Below are 12,647 nucleotides of genomic sequence, written 5' to 3'. Positions count from 1 at the left end.
GACACTGAAAATCGCGACGGGTGCCACTGCACCCGTCGCACCCCTGCAAATCCGCCAGCTCCATTCGGAGCCGGCTTCCTCTTTGCAGGGGCTTTCCCGCTGGGCCGGCGGGCGATCTTTTGGAGATCGCCCGCCGGCCCAGCTGGAAAGTTGTAATGACCTCCGCGGTCATTTGACCGCGGTGCGGTCTTTGGGCGGTTTCCGCCCGGCGGACGGCGCCCGCCGCCCACCGGGGTCTGAATGACCCCCATAGTAATGTGGTTTATATGTCCTGACAGTGAAATACTGCCAATTTCGTTTTTCACTTTTGCAAGGCCTGTCTCTCTCATAGGATAATATGGGGGCTACCTTTAAATATGATTAAAGTGTAGATTCCCCTAGAGAGTAGATGGACATGTGGAGTTTGGGGTCCCTGAACTCACAATTAAAAAATACATCTTTTAGTAAAGTTGATTTTAAGATTGTGCGTTTGAAAATGCCACTTTTAGAAAGTGAGCATTTTCTTGCTTAAACCATTCTGTGACTCTGCCTTGTTTGTGGATTCCCTGTCTGGGTCAGTTTGACAGTTGGGTTGTTTTTCACCTCGCACTAGACAGTGACACAAAGGGGACTGGGGTGTAACCTGCATTTCCTGATTAGCCATCTCTGCTAGGAGGGAGGGGTGGAGTGGTAACTCTCGTCTGAAAGGACTGTGCCTGCCTCTGACAATGCCAGCTCCTACCCCCTGCTGTGTGTCTGATGCCTTGCCTGGGCAAGGCAGGATTTCACAAGTAGGTGTGAGTCCCCTTTGAAGAAAGGTGACTTCAAAGACTAAAATGGGTATAAGAAGGGCACCCAAATCTACAGACTTGAGAAACACTTCTGGAACCAAGAGGAACCTCTGCCTGGAGAAGAGCTGAGAGCTGAGGAAGAAGTGCTGCCCTGCCTGTGACTGTGCTTTGTGGAGCTTTCCGGCAGTGCTACTTCTGCCAGAGTAAGAGGGCAAAGACTGGACTGTGTGTGCCTTCCATCTTGTGAAGAAATCTCCAAGGGCTTGATTTAGAGCTTGCCTCCTGTTGTTTGAAGTCTCAGGGACAGTAAAGACTTCTCTCTGCCAGCACCTGGAGTCTCTGGAGAGACTCCTGCTCTGACAAGTGGTGCCCTATCCAGTCCCTGGGCCCTTGAAAGGAAAGCTGGTGGAATCCCAGGAAATCGACTTCGGACGACTTCGGACCGACGCCGCTGCTGAATCCGGTAACGCCGCCTGCACCTGACGCCGTGACCTTCGCTGGAACGCAACGCTCTTCGCAGGCCCGACGCCGCAGCAGCCCAGCTGAAGTCCGCGACTCCGTGGAAGTCGCCGCACCACGTCGTGACCGACGCCGCTCGAAGTGCATGGATTCAACATTCCGCACAGACGCTGCGATTCCCAACTTCGCACATCGGCTTGTTTTCACTCTTCACCAAAGGTACTGTACTTGGGGGTCTACACGACTCCGTGTCCGGCGCCGCTGGTGTCGGCTTGTTGGGAACGACTCTGTCACGACGCCGTGTTAACATCTCATCGAAGCATTTTTGTTTCTAAGCGCTATTTTTTAGTTTAATCTTTAAAAATTCATAACTTGACTTGTGTATGTCGGATTTTTGACGTTTTGGTCTTGTTTTGTTTAGATAAATATTTCGTATTTTTCTAAACCGGTGTTGTGTCATTTTGTAGTGTTTCCATTGAGTTCCTGTGTGTGTTGGTACAAATACTTTACACCTAGCGCTCTGAAGTTAAGACTACTGCTCTGCCAAGCTACCAAGGGGGTAAGCAGGGGTTAGCTGAGGGTGATTCTCTTTTACCCTGACTAGAGTGAGGGTTCTTGCTTGAACAGGGGGTAACCTGACTGTCAACCAAAGACCCCATTTCTAACAGAGAGACATGACAAGTTTATCACAGAGGTATCCTTCCAGCTCAATGTTGCCTTGTCAATACTTCTAGGGTGTAATGCAGCAGTAATTACTGACGATCTGTGGTGGAGGTGGCAGAGAAACATGGGGGTGTTGAAAGGGGAAGAAAAAGTGCCATGCCACAGTTTAGCTAACAGCCACGATGGGAGAGAAGAGGGGGTGCAAGTACAGGAGGGTTGTGTTTGGTGCAAGCCGCAGAGAATAAACAATGTTCAGAAAGCACCACTCACCAGGGAAGCAAGTAGAAGATAAACAAGCATCAATAACAACATGAGGGGGGCATGGAGAAGAAGAAGAAAAAACCAAGCACCCTCGGAAGACAGCACCTGACATTTGACCTCGGTCTTTGAATGCACAGCAAAATTGATGAGATAAGACCAGAATTAACAGGCCTGTTTACAGAAAGGGAGCACTGGAAGGATAAGACAGAGCCAGATATTTGATCTAGGTCTTTGGATGCACAACAAACGTGACAACTATAGAACATGATTTAAAAGCCTGCTTACAGCAAAAGATTGTGGAAGAATATCATAAATACAGTTTAGGCAAGTGGAGGACCAAATTGAACTGGGAGAGACTAAAGCAAATAAAGCCAGCAAAGGGAAAGTAAAAATAAAACTTGCGTTACAAACCACAAAGCCAAAAGCAAGCAACAGGTAGAATCATTCCTAGGTCAACTTTCTGAAAGTCCCCAAGATATCTTTAGCATATGTATACAGCTGTGCTGTCTGGTAGGCTGCAACCTAAAAAGTAATATATTTTTTCTGAAAATTCAAACTTCTTAATACTGCAGCTAGTTGTAGCATTAACAAACAATCCGCGCATCTTTGTTGCCAATACCCATCATAATCTGGACATTGCAGATGGCATGATGTAGTGTCATGATGCAGTGACTACTCCCTATAGTATGACAGCTGTGCAGGCTAGCAGCAACAGACGTGAAAGAACTATCTTTAGCTACCACCCTGCAATTCACGTCAGTATTTTTAATGTAGCCCCGGCAGGGAACACTGCATGGTCCAACAAGAGGGCCTCGATTGTCTATAGTCTTTCAAATGAAGAAGGCGACGCTCTCATGCAATATTTCCTTTTAGCACTATAGTCAATATCATTTGTTAACCTAATGGTTTGATGAAAAGACAAAAGAAGGATTTATATTGCATGAAAGGAAGCCACAGACAGGAAATCTTCTCTTTTCAACTTTTCTTAAGAAGATAGACTGGACGAGTCATGATCTGTTAGAGATAATTCATCTGATGGGGTCTTCTGTTGTACTTCAAAACCCAGTATCAGCCATACCTGGAGAGAATATCTATAATGTCATGGGCCTGGACTGTGTGCCAGAGAGACCCTATTTAATAACTAGGACCTAGAAAAAGCCCTATACATTAACTTGAACTGTTTACCTATGGGTACACAAAAACTTAAGGCAAAATAGTCACTCCTTCTTTGTGGCATTCCATTTCATAATAATTTCACTTTCACTAATAATAATGAGTTGCTGACAGCAATTCCTTTGTGTATTCCATGTCAACTTGCACTTTGTTACGGTGCTTGTATCCCTACCCTTGGACTTTTATTTCTGGGACAGTCTCACCTTCCATGGATAAGAGAGTTCGATTAATCATGGTTGTTTTAGTTAGGCATGTTTAATTGTCTAGACCATTCGAAGGCAACCAAAACATCGGTAAATTTGACTAAAGAACAAGCAATATTATAACTGTAACCAATTTTAGTTTGCTGGTTTCAATATGCCAATACATTCATGTAAGTTGTAGGATGGCAAAAACACTGGACAGCAAGTTCTGCAGTTCAAGGGCTCCTCCCAGTGGCAGCATACTTCTTTTGTAAATGATCTTTCACACCCAGATATCACTTTGATCAAGCAGTAGTTTGAAATAAAGGTACATTGAGGTCTGTGTAGATGATTGTGTTTGAAGTCCCTGGAAAAGCACTTTTCTGGAAGTCAGGAGCTTGATAGGTCTTCCCATGCAAAAGGGAGGTTTTCCTCTGTCAATCAGTAGAGCTTCTTTATTTTCCCTTTTGTCCCCCAGTGCTTGAACATCGAGGGACTCTAGTTCTAGCATAGGTTCAGAAAGAGGAAAGTCTAGTATGCCATTCACACATACCCTTATTGGTAGCTGCACGGCATCACGCTTTCCTAGCAGTGGCATGTAATATAAGCGCTGTTCGATTTTGTTTATTATTGAAGAAATCTAACAGAGAATTTAATGTAAATGTCAAGGTAGCAGACTATTCTCATGTTAGACCAGAACTTTTCTTGGAGTAATGAACCTACCCCTGTTTACTAGCTCAATCTATTTACACTACAGTTACATTCCTTATTCCTTTACTTAACAACAGGTAGGCTGGATGCCAGTTGGAGACTCCAACTGTGCAGAAGTCTACTGGTAATATTACAAGAGTTTGAACTCCTGTTCACATCAGGTTTCTAGCTACAGAAAAGGCCCAATAAGTCTCCAACTCATTATTCTCCCTGTACAGCATCTTTCCAAAGATCAGTGATGTAGTCAGTTTCGTTATCACCCATGGCTAGATAAAAATATATATTACTAAACATCTAACAGGTGTATCTTTCAGGATTTTGTGTTTTGACACAAAGTACTTAAACCCCTCAAATACCTTCAAAGTATCTGATACCAAGTCTGAATGTTATAACCAATGCCTTAGCTACTAATCTTTGCGTTTTTTTTTTATTGAGAACATATACAAAAGGGGGTTATATTATAGTCAGCTTAAATGCACGTTTCTTTTTTTTGTTTTGTTTTATCTTACATGTTGTTTGTTTTCAACTTTTTGACTCAGTATTGCCATCTTTACCATACATAGGGCAACTGGATTGGTACAGAGCATCATTGTGGTCAAGCGTACTTCTTGTTGGCTATAGGCAGTTATAACAAGCATGTGCCCATCAAATGTTCCAGGTGGTCTAGTGTCATTATGTGGGGGTTGTTGAAAAGAGGTGAGTATCGTAGCCCAGTGATGTGAAATCGGTTGTCTACAGAGGCCGCGCAACTTCTCACAGCAGAGCGCATCCTCCTCGGCAATGCCCCCTTCCACAGAGGGAGGGGAAGACAGTTGCCGGTGCGAAGTGAATGTACGCATGGCCAGTAGTAGTGCCAGGGTTGCCAAGTATGAGCAAACATTGTGACTCTTTTTCCATTTAAATATACCTAGTGTGCTGGCCTCCCAAGCCTGCAAATATGATATATCAAGCAGTGGCGTTGCGTGGGGGGTGCAGGGGGGGCCGGCCGCACCGGGCGCAACATCTTGGAAGAGACTCGAGTGCTAAAATCCACAGGTTAGGGGGCGCAAATTACTTGCCTTGCCCCAGGTGCTGACAACCCACGCTACGCCACTGATATCAAGTAATGTGTTGTGAACTGGGGACCAATTATGGTGTAACGAGAGGCAGGACCATAGCATATGACAGAGATCAGCTCCTAGGGTAAAGCAGCGTGGGTAGGTGAACTGTGCTCTGGGGAAGTAATGGTTTAAGTGTGCCAGGTTAAGGTATGCCGTATGCGCTAATTAAAATTAAATGTTCATGAAGCTGAAGCTGCGGGAATCCCATTTGGATGGGACAACGTAATCTCTCATTCCTTATCCTGGAGCGCTCTCTCTATGTCCAACTCCCATTTTTGCCTCAGGGCATCTAAAGGGGGGAATGGTGAGCTTGGGAGCAGTTCTGTATAGCCAGGTTATTAGGTGGCAGCCCGTGGCCATAGTGACAAATTGCACGTATGACGAGATGTGCAGGTGGTTCTGGGTTGCAGCTCCCCAGGACATACGAGCCATATTACTTAATTGTGGGTATGTGAGAATTGTCCTGCTGGCAGAGAGCCCTCTGCCACAAGGTGCCCAAAGGGGAGGAAGTGGCCATCAGCATAAAAGATTCTCACTGTGTGGATTGCGTTCAACGTCCAGCCTCTCAGCTGCCATGCCAAGTAGAAGCAAGGGAACCGAGGAAGGCCCACCAAGGGAGTGTTAGGTGCATAGCACAGTTTCCCTACTGAGGGCCATTGTAATTGCAGCATACAGGTATGTGCCACTGCCACCTACAAGGGCCAGGGGGAGGCAGGTAGTACCCTGGGAAAGAACAAGTTGCGCAGTTGGGCTGGTGTAGGCTGCTGGAAGAGCCTCTCCCATATATTGCCTGTTCATCAATTGCGACAACCACTGCAATTGAGCTGCCAAAAAAATTAAAAAATGTTTTCAAGGCCATTCACAGAGGGGAAGGAGTTCCATAGGGACCCCTTCCCTTTTGCGAATGAGTTACCACCAGTGTGACACTGGTGGTAACTGCAATTGCTTTGGGACCGCGTTTGCGGTCACAAAGCAATCTGACATCGTGCTGCGACTCGCAAATAGGAAGGGGAACACCCCTTCCTATTTGCGACTTGCAGTTCCATTTTGCGAGTCGGTAACCAGGTTACTGACTTGCAAAATGGGAATGGGCATTACGATGTGGGTTTTGCACCTCGCAAACAGCGATTTTCGCTGTTTGCGATGCGTTAAAGCCTTTCTACATCTGGCCTTTGGTTCTTTGAGGAAGGAGTGGAGGAGATAATCAGGAGGTTTGTGAAATAGTACAATGGTCTAGGTAGAATGATCATTTTCATGAGGGCTTTTTTTCCGATGCGGGTGAGTCGGAGAGACTGCCAAACTGTGGTCTGTTTGCGGATTCCAGCAAGTGCCCTGTGAAGGTTGCCTTCATAGAGGTCGTATTGGGAATGATGTAGGCAAATCCCTAGTTAACGGACAGCCTCTGCAGTCCATTGCAAGGGCGTTCCCCCTATGGAAGTGTCAGGTGTAGAGGGTCTACCACTGACTTAGATGCATTTACTTGCAGACCAGAGACTCCAGTGAAATTCTTAAGTACTGCACTTAACAAGTCCAGGGGTTGACACATATCATTAATGTAAAATAATAAGCAGGTCATCCCCATAAAGGGAAACTGTGTGGACCCGGTCCACCAAGGGTATGACCCACAGCCATCCGTCTGCCCAGAGGGGGATCGCCACTGGTTCCATCGCCAGGGAACACAGTCGAGGGGAGAGCGGGAAGTCCTGCCTGGTGCCTCTTTGCACCAGGAAGGAGTCTATTACTAGAAGACCCAGGTGCACCCTGGATGATGGAGCCGTAAACAGCAATCAAGTGTAGGGTAGCAGGCACTTCCCCACACCAATTTGGACCATCACCTGGAACAGGTAGTCCCAGGAGAGGGTGTTTAATGCCTTTTCCACATGCTGGACAAGGCATGTCGCATGATGAAAAACATCCTGGATCTGATCTTGCACATGAAACAGACCGGGTCAAAGCCATTCAGCTCATCATGGACCAGTAATGGGATAATCTGGGAATAGTGATTGGCTGGAATTTTGCCCAGCATTTGATAGTCGGCCCCAAGTATAGCTATGGGCCAGGAAGTTGAGTCAGGTCTTGATCCGGTTTTAGAATCGAGACTACCAGTAATTCACGAAGGGAGGGTGGTAGAATCCTTAGACTTGAGGCCTCCTCATAAACCTCTGGAAAGTGTGGGGCTAATTTGAGTGTCAATATGGAGTCATATTCCGAGGGGAGCCGTCAAGTCCAGGAGTTTTATTGTGGGCTAATTTTTTAATGGCTTGGCAGACCTCGTTAACCTTGATAGCAAATCCATTGCTTCCTTGATGGCTGGTGGGATGCAGGGGAGTTGAAAGTGTTGCAGGAAAGCTGGCAAGGTCATGAGGGGAATCGCCTCTGGGGCCTTGTACAGTGCTGCCTAGAATGCAGTGAGAGTATCACCTACAGTGTGCTAAGCAATCCACCAAACGGGACCATATCTCTGTGATAGAGGAGCTAGTTGCAGACTGCTGGACTAGTCAGGCCAGCAACCCACCGGCTTTATCACCTATTCAGTGGGTCCAAGCGGCATGCGTCCTAAAGCTGAGGGAGTTCCAGTAAGGAGGCATATGTGTCTTGTGCCTCTATGTGCCGAGGGAAAGCCGCAGGGTATATGATGGTTCAGATATCCAGAGAGAGAAGTTGGGTCTCCTCCTCTCCGATCTCACACTCCAAGGTCTGGCCACTATCTCTTTAATACAGATACCCAGATTCACAGTTTTAAAAGTGTCCCATTGAAGAGAAGTGGTTGAGCCATGGTTATCAGTGAAGTAATGTTGAATGTGTACATCTAGTGTACACAGGGTCCTCCAGCGTGGAATCAGCCGATGGGGTGGAAGCCATTCAAGATTCACAGTATGGGTGGCATGGTCTGTGATTACCCTCCTGAGATATTCAGAGCACCTCACAGACGAGAGGAGTGAGTCCGAACAAAGGAAGTGACCCAGCCAGACAAAAGTTGGTGCGGGTCAGAAAAAAAACAGTAGAGACGAGATGTATTGTGCAATGAGCACCAGGCATCTGCTGTGGACCAATGATTAAGCCATGCTTGGAGGTCAGCTGCCATTTAGCTGGTGGGGAAGTGAGTAAGGGGGTCTTAGAATCTATCCAATGCTGTGTTCAATATGCTATTGAAGTCACCCCCTAGCATCCAGGACAGGTTTGTTTTGTGTACCAAGTGAGCTGGAAGTTCCCTCAGAAGTGATTCTGTTCTACGTTAGGGCCTAAATGCTCTCCACTAGTATTAACCTACCATCTAGATGGTCCTCAAAGAGGATATAGTGACCCTCTCTGTCTACTGTAACACCCATCTCCTGGAATGGGAGGCCAGGTCTCCACCCAGACCAAAACCCCTTTGACATATGCTGAGTATGTTGTTGTGTGTAATGTCCTGGTCATATCAGTGATACAACCGTTCCTGTGTATGAAGAACAGTCAACATGTGGACTCTGGAATAGCGTAGGCAGGTACCAACCAACTGGGGGGGGGCTCACTGCAACAGATGGAGTTCCCAAACTACTGTTGGTAGACCTCTCTAAGTCATAGTAGGAGGCATGGCTCTGCGTTCAGGGTTATATGTGTAGGTGCGGATGGCCAAGTATAATCAGGAGTAACCTTGACATAAGGAGGTGAGGGGGCAATGGTCATCCCAAAGGGGGTAGAGTAAGGTCTCCCCATAAGTCCCCAGAGCCATAAACAGTAAATAACATTGCTTAAACAGCTGGGTGAGAAGCAACAGCCTCCTCCCTATCAAAAAGACAAGAGAAATCAGGAAATACTGCAAAAGTAAACACCTGAATGGCAAAGGATATTAGAGTTATATCAGGCAGTATGCTGTTTAAGGGTGCAGGGTTTGGGGTATCATCAGAGCCCGTTGACTACATGTCGGAAGAGAAAATATGTTGGCCTGTATCTCAATCAGTGGTGGCAGGTTGCCCCCCAACCCCATAATGGCCACTGCTGCTATTGCTCCTCTACATTCCTTGATGATTTGCTCTAGGTCTGGAAGCATATGAGCGAGAGTCTGCCCCTTCAACTATGCTGATGGCGTCTCGCGTCCAGGGGGTGGAGGTTCATGCCTCCGCAATGTGTCTCCACTATCCTGTTGGCCCTGCCATTCCCAGGCCTCAGTAATGTCTGTAAAGAAGATTTTTTTCTCAATGGTAAGTACTTGAGGTGGGCCAGAAAGAGCAGAGAGTACTGCAGGCTCTCCTGCCTAAGGCGACACTTTGCAGCTGGAAATGATGTGCATGTGCGTGTAGTCCAGGAAAAGCATGATAGTCTGATCTTCCATCCGCAGAGGGGCAGCCTGTCATGCTGCTCGAAGTATTATATCCTGACCATGAAAATGAATGCAGCTTGGCCAGCATCGGTCGGGGGTGGAGCCAAAAGGGGGGTGTCATGGCAGGACTCTGTGGGCCCTCTCCAAGGTGTAAAAAGGGGTGAGGTCGGAGACTGCTGCAAAAGTCTTGAACCAACTTTCAAGGAAGGTCAGTGGATACAGGCCCTCTGCTCCCTATTGAAGGCTGATATACTCCTCTATGAGCTGCCCTCTGAATCCTCAGCTCTGACCTCCAATTGCTGCATTCTCTCACGAAGGTCCCAAAGTGTGTTGGTGGGTTCCAACACTTGTGGTTGTGGAGTCGGCAGATTCTCCACATCCAACACCTTATCTACCAGTTTACAATGATTTTCTCATAGGAGGGTAAGCTGTGTAGTAAGTGTTCCCAGCCAGGCCTTACCAAGATCCCGGAGTTTTCAATGGCCATTAGTACTTGATCCAGCTTGACTGATATATTCATATGTCCAGGGGTATGTCCAGGGGCATCCGGGGCCAGTGGACGGTGGAAGCCCTGATTACATAGTTGTGGCTGCCACCCCAGATTGTAGGTGGCCCAGTCTCAACAATTGGGGGGGCATATGCGTGATAGCCAGCAGAATGCCCCAGCTAATGCAGGGCTTTTAGGAGCGGTTGTTACCCCAGTATGGGTAGAGGCCAGAAATGAGCCCCTTTGTGGGGGGGTGAGGACAGCGAAGAGTGCAACGTGTGGTGGGCCAGACCGCAGCAGTCACCCCAGTGTTGACAATAGGGCCTGGGCAGCACCTTCAAGTGAGTCTCGCAATGCAGCTGGCAATCGAGGCAGGGGAAGGGGAGGCCCACACTGGAATCAGCCACCTCTGAGAAAGGTGAAATCATAGGCCCAGTCTCTACCGCACACGTGTCGGGGCTGTTCCACCAGTTCGACTGGCGCTTTCATTTCCCAGCCTGTTGCTGCTGTTGGTGACTGTGGCGGTGTCCCATCTTCGTCAGCTGTGGTGGCCTCAAAATTCCTGTCGCTGAGCTCGTGGAGTGAGTCAGGGCAGCGGCCATTTCACCTTGGGTAAGTTGGGCCTGAGTCAGCACTGCGATTCCAGCTCTCGGGCCACTGTATCCCCCACTGCTGACTTGGGGGTAGTCTGATACTAGGATGACATGCTACGCCGCAATCTGCCTGGATTAATCTATGCCCATGAGTGGAACTGCTTAGATCGCATCCACTATGATGGCTTACTTACCCACGCCAATTCTACTAATCATTATGAGTGTATTATTATTCAATTGAAGCTACCTCAGTCTCATTTTCTCCCAGTACCACTGAGTATTTCATTCCAAATGATGAAGCCCAATTATTGAAAGAATAATCAGTTTATTTACTTGTCATTTTCCTTTTCAAATTCAAGAAAATATGTAATTGTGAATTATTAACCTACAATACTAGATATGTATTATTGGTATACCCAAGCACATAAATGCTATCTTACATGCAGGCATACTTTCCAGTCATTAAGTCCCTACGTATTTCTGGCACCATAATCGTTATTGCTTCAAACAATGTACTTTTATTAAGATATCATTATGTGGTCTTTTAGGGGTCTCTCAATAAATTGCTAGTTTCACCTTTCACCCAAAGATTTGGCTACTTATTAAGTTCAACCCTACTTCTCCTATGACAGTATTAATTGAATAAGGTGCACATTCACATACCGTAACATATTCAGTAATATTATTTTATTGTGAATAGTATTACTTAACTTGTTAATTTCATTGGAGTTAAACCCATGGTGGTCCTCAAGTTATAATGTTACCTTCCTTTAAATGTCCATCCTTAGTGAGTTAATCATTACTCTTCTTTCATGTATTGCGCCTTATAATTGGTAAGTTCTGCTCCATGCAGGTTACTCTGACTGTGTGGGAATATTTAACTGAATCCTATAAGTCTTTTTAAATTAGGCTTCTATTCATGTTTAGCTAAGATTCACTCAATAAATTATATACTTATTTAATATACCATCACTGAGAACCGCCTTGAACTGAATGCCAAAACAACATTCTTAAAGATCTAGTTTTCAAATATTTTTCTTGAGCCTTTTCTTCCTCCTGTCTGTAAGGAGATATTGTTTATAATGTCTACTTTTCACATAATTTGATGCGTAATCAATAAACCCTTCGATGCATGAAAGGAATAATACCTTTACTTAAAGCTATGCAGAGTATTTTTGTAGAGTGATCATTCCAATTCAGGTGTTATTAGACCGAGGTGCATCTTAGTTACCCACAAATTATGTAACCACTGTTTATTTTCTGTTTTCTACAGTGGCTTTCAAAAAGAGTTATTGTGCCTGTATTAATGTCCTTATTGGGCCAGCTACATGTCATTTTACCAAAAGGGGGCGGCTTAAATTATCTTCATCTATTATCTTTTGTCACTGTAGCTTTGCGCTGTGGAAGTCACCGATATTTGGGGGAGTGCTGAATAGGATACTGAAGTTTCCGCTGTTCTAACTTCACATCACAGGATGATAGAATGCGAACACGCTTCCTCTGAATTCCAAAGTGTATCGGTGCTTCACTTTCTGTGAAATGTTCTGTTCCTGTGCACTTTTAGGTCAAACACAATATCATTTGTCAGTCAGAGGAAGGATGAAACTTCGTGAGCTTGGTGTCAGCAGATCGATGCTCATTCCACCAGGAGCAATGACATTGCCATTTGTAAGAGTTTACAGTTTACACGCCTATTCTAATTCTAAGTGTCATTTTAGTCCAGCATATCCTTCCTGGAAGGTCAATTAACCTATGCATGAATCTATTGAACAATTATTCCACTTACAGACAATTGACAGTATTTAGTACAGGTACCCTGCTGTTGTTTTTGCACATGTACAAACAATCGCAAAATTTTATGATTCAGGGTGTGTTTGGTGTCTTTGACTCTGTTGTGGTAAGATTTGAAGTGATACATATTTTGCAGAAATATCTATTACCATATATG

The 12,647-nt window shown here is 45.8% G+C and overlaps 1 protein-coding gene across 1 annotated transcript in view; it reads left to right on the top strand.

The window, feature by feature from the left end:
• DOCK2 (dedicator of cytokinesis 2) overlaps positions 1-12,647 on the top strand; it is a 2,133,690-nt gene that overhangs the window by 254,458 nt on the left and 1,866,585 nt on the right. The window lies entirely within an intron of this gene.

The sequence above is a fragment of the Pleurodeles waltl genome, chromosome 7 (assembly GCF_031143425.1).
Source record: "Pleurodeles waltl isolate 20211129_DDA chromosome 7, aPleWal1.hap1.20221129, whole genome shotgun sequence".
Lineage (NCBI taxonomy): Eukaryota > Metazoa > Chordata > Amphibia > Caudata > Salamandridae > Pleurodeles > Pleurodeles waltl.
The sequence above is the reverse complement of the archived record's forward strand: the minus strand, read 5'-3'. Positions and strand labels throughout refer to the sequence as shown.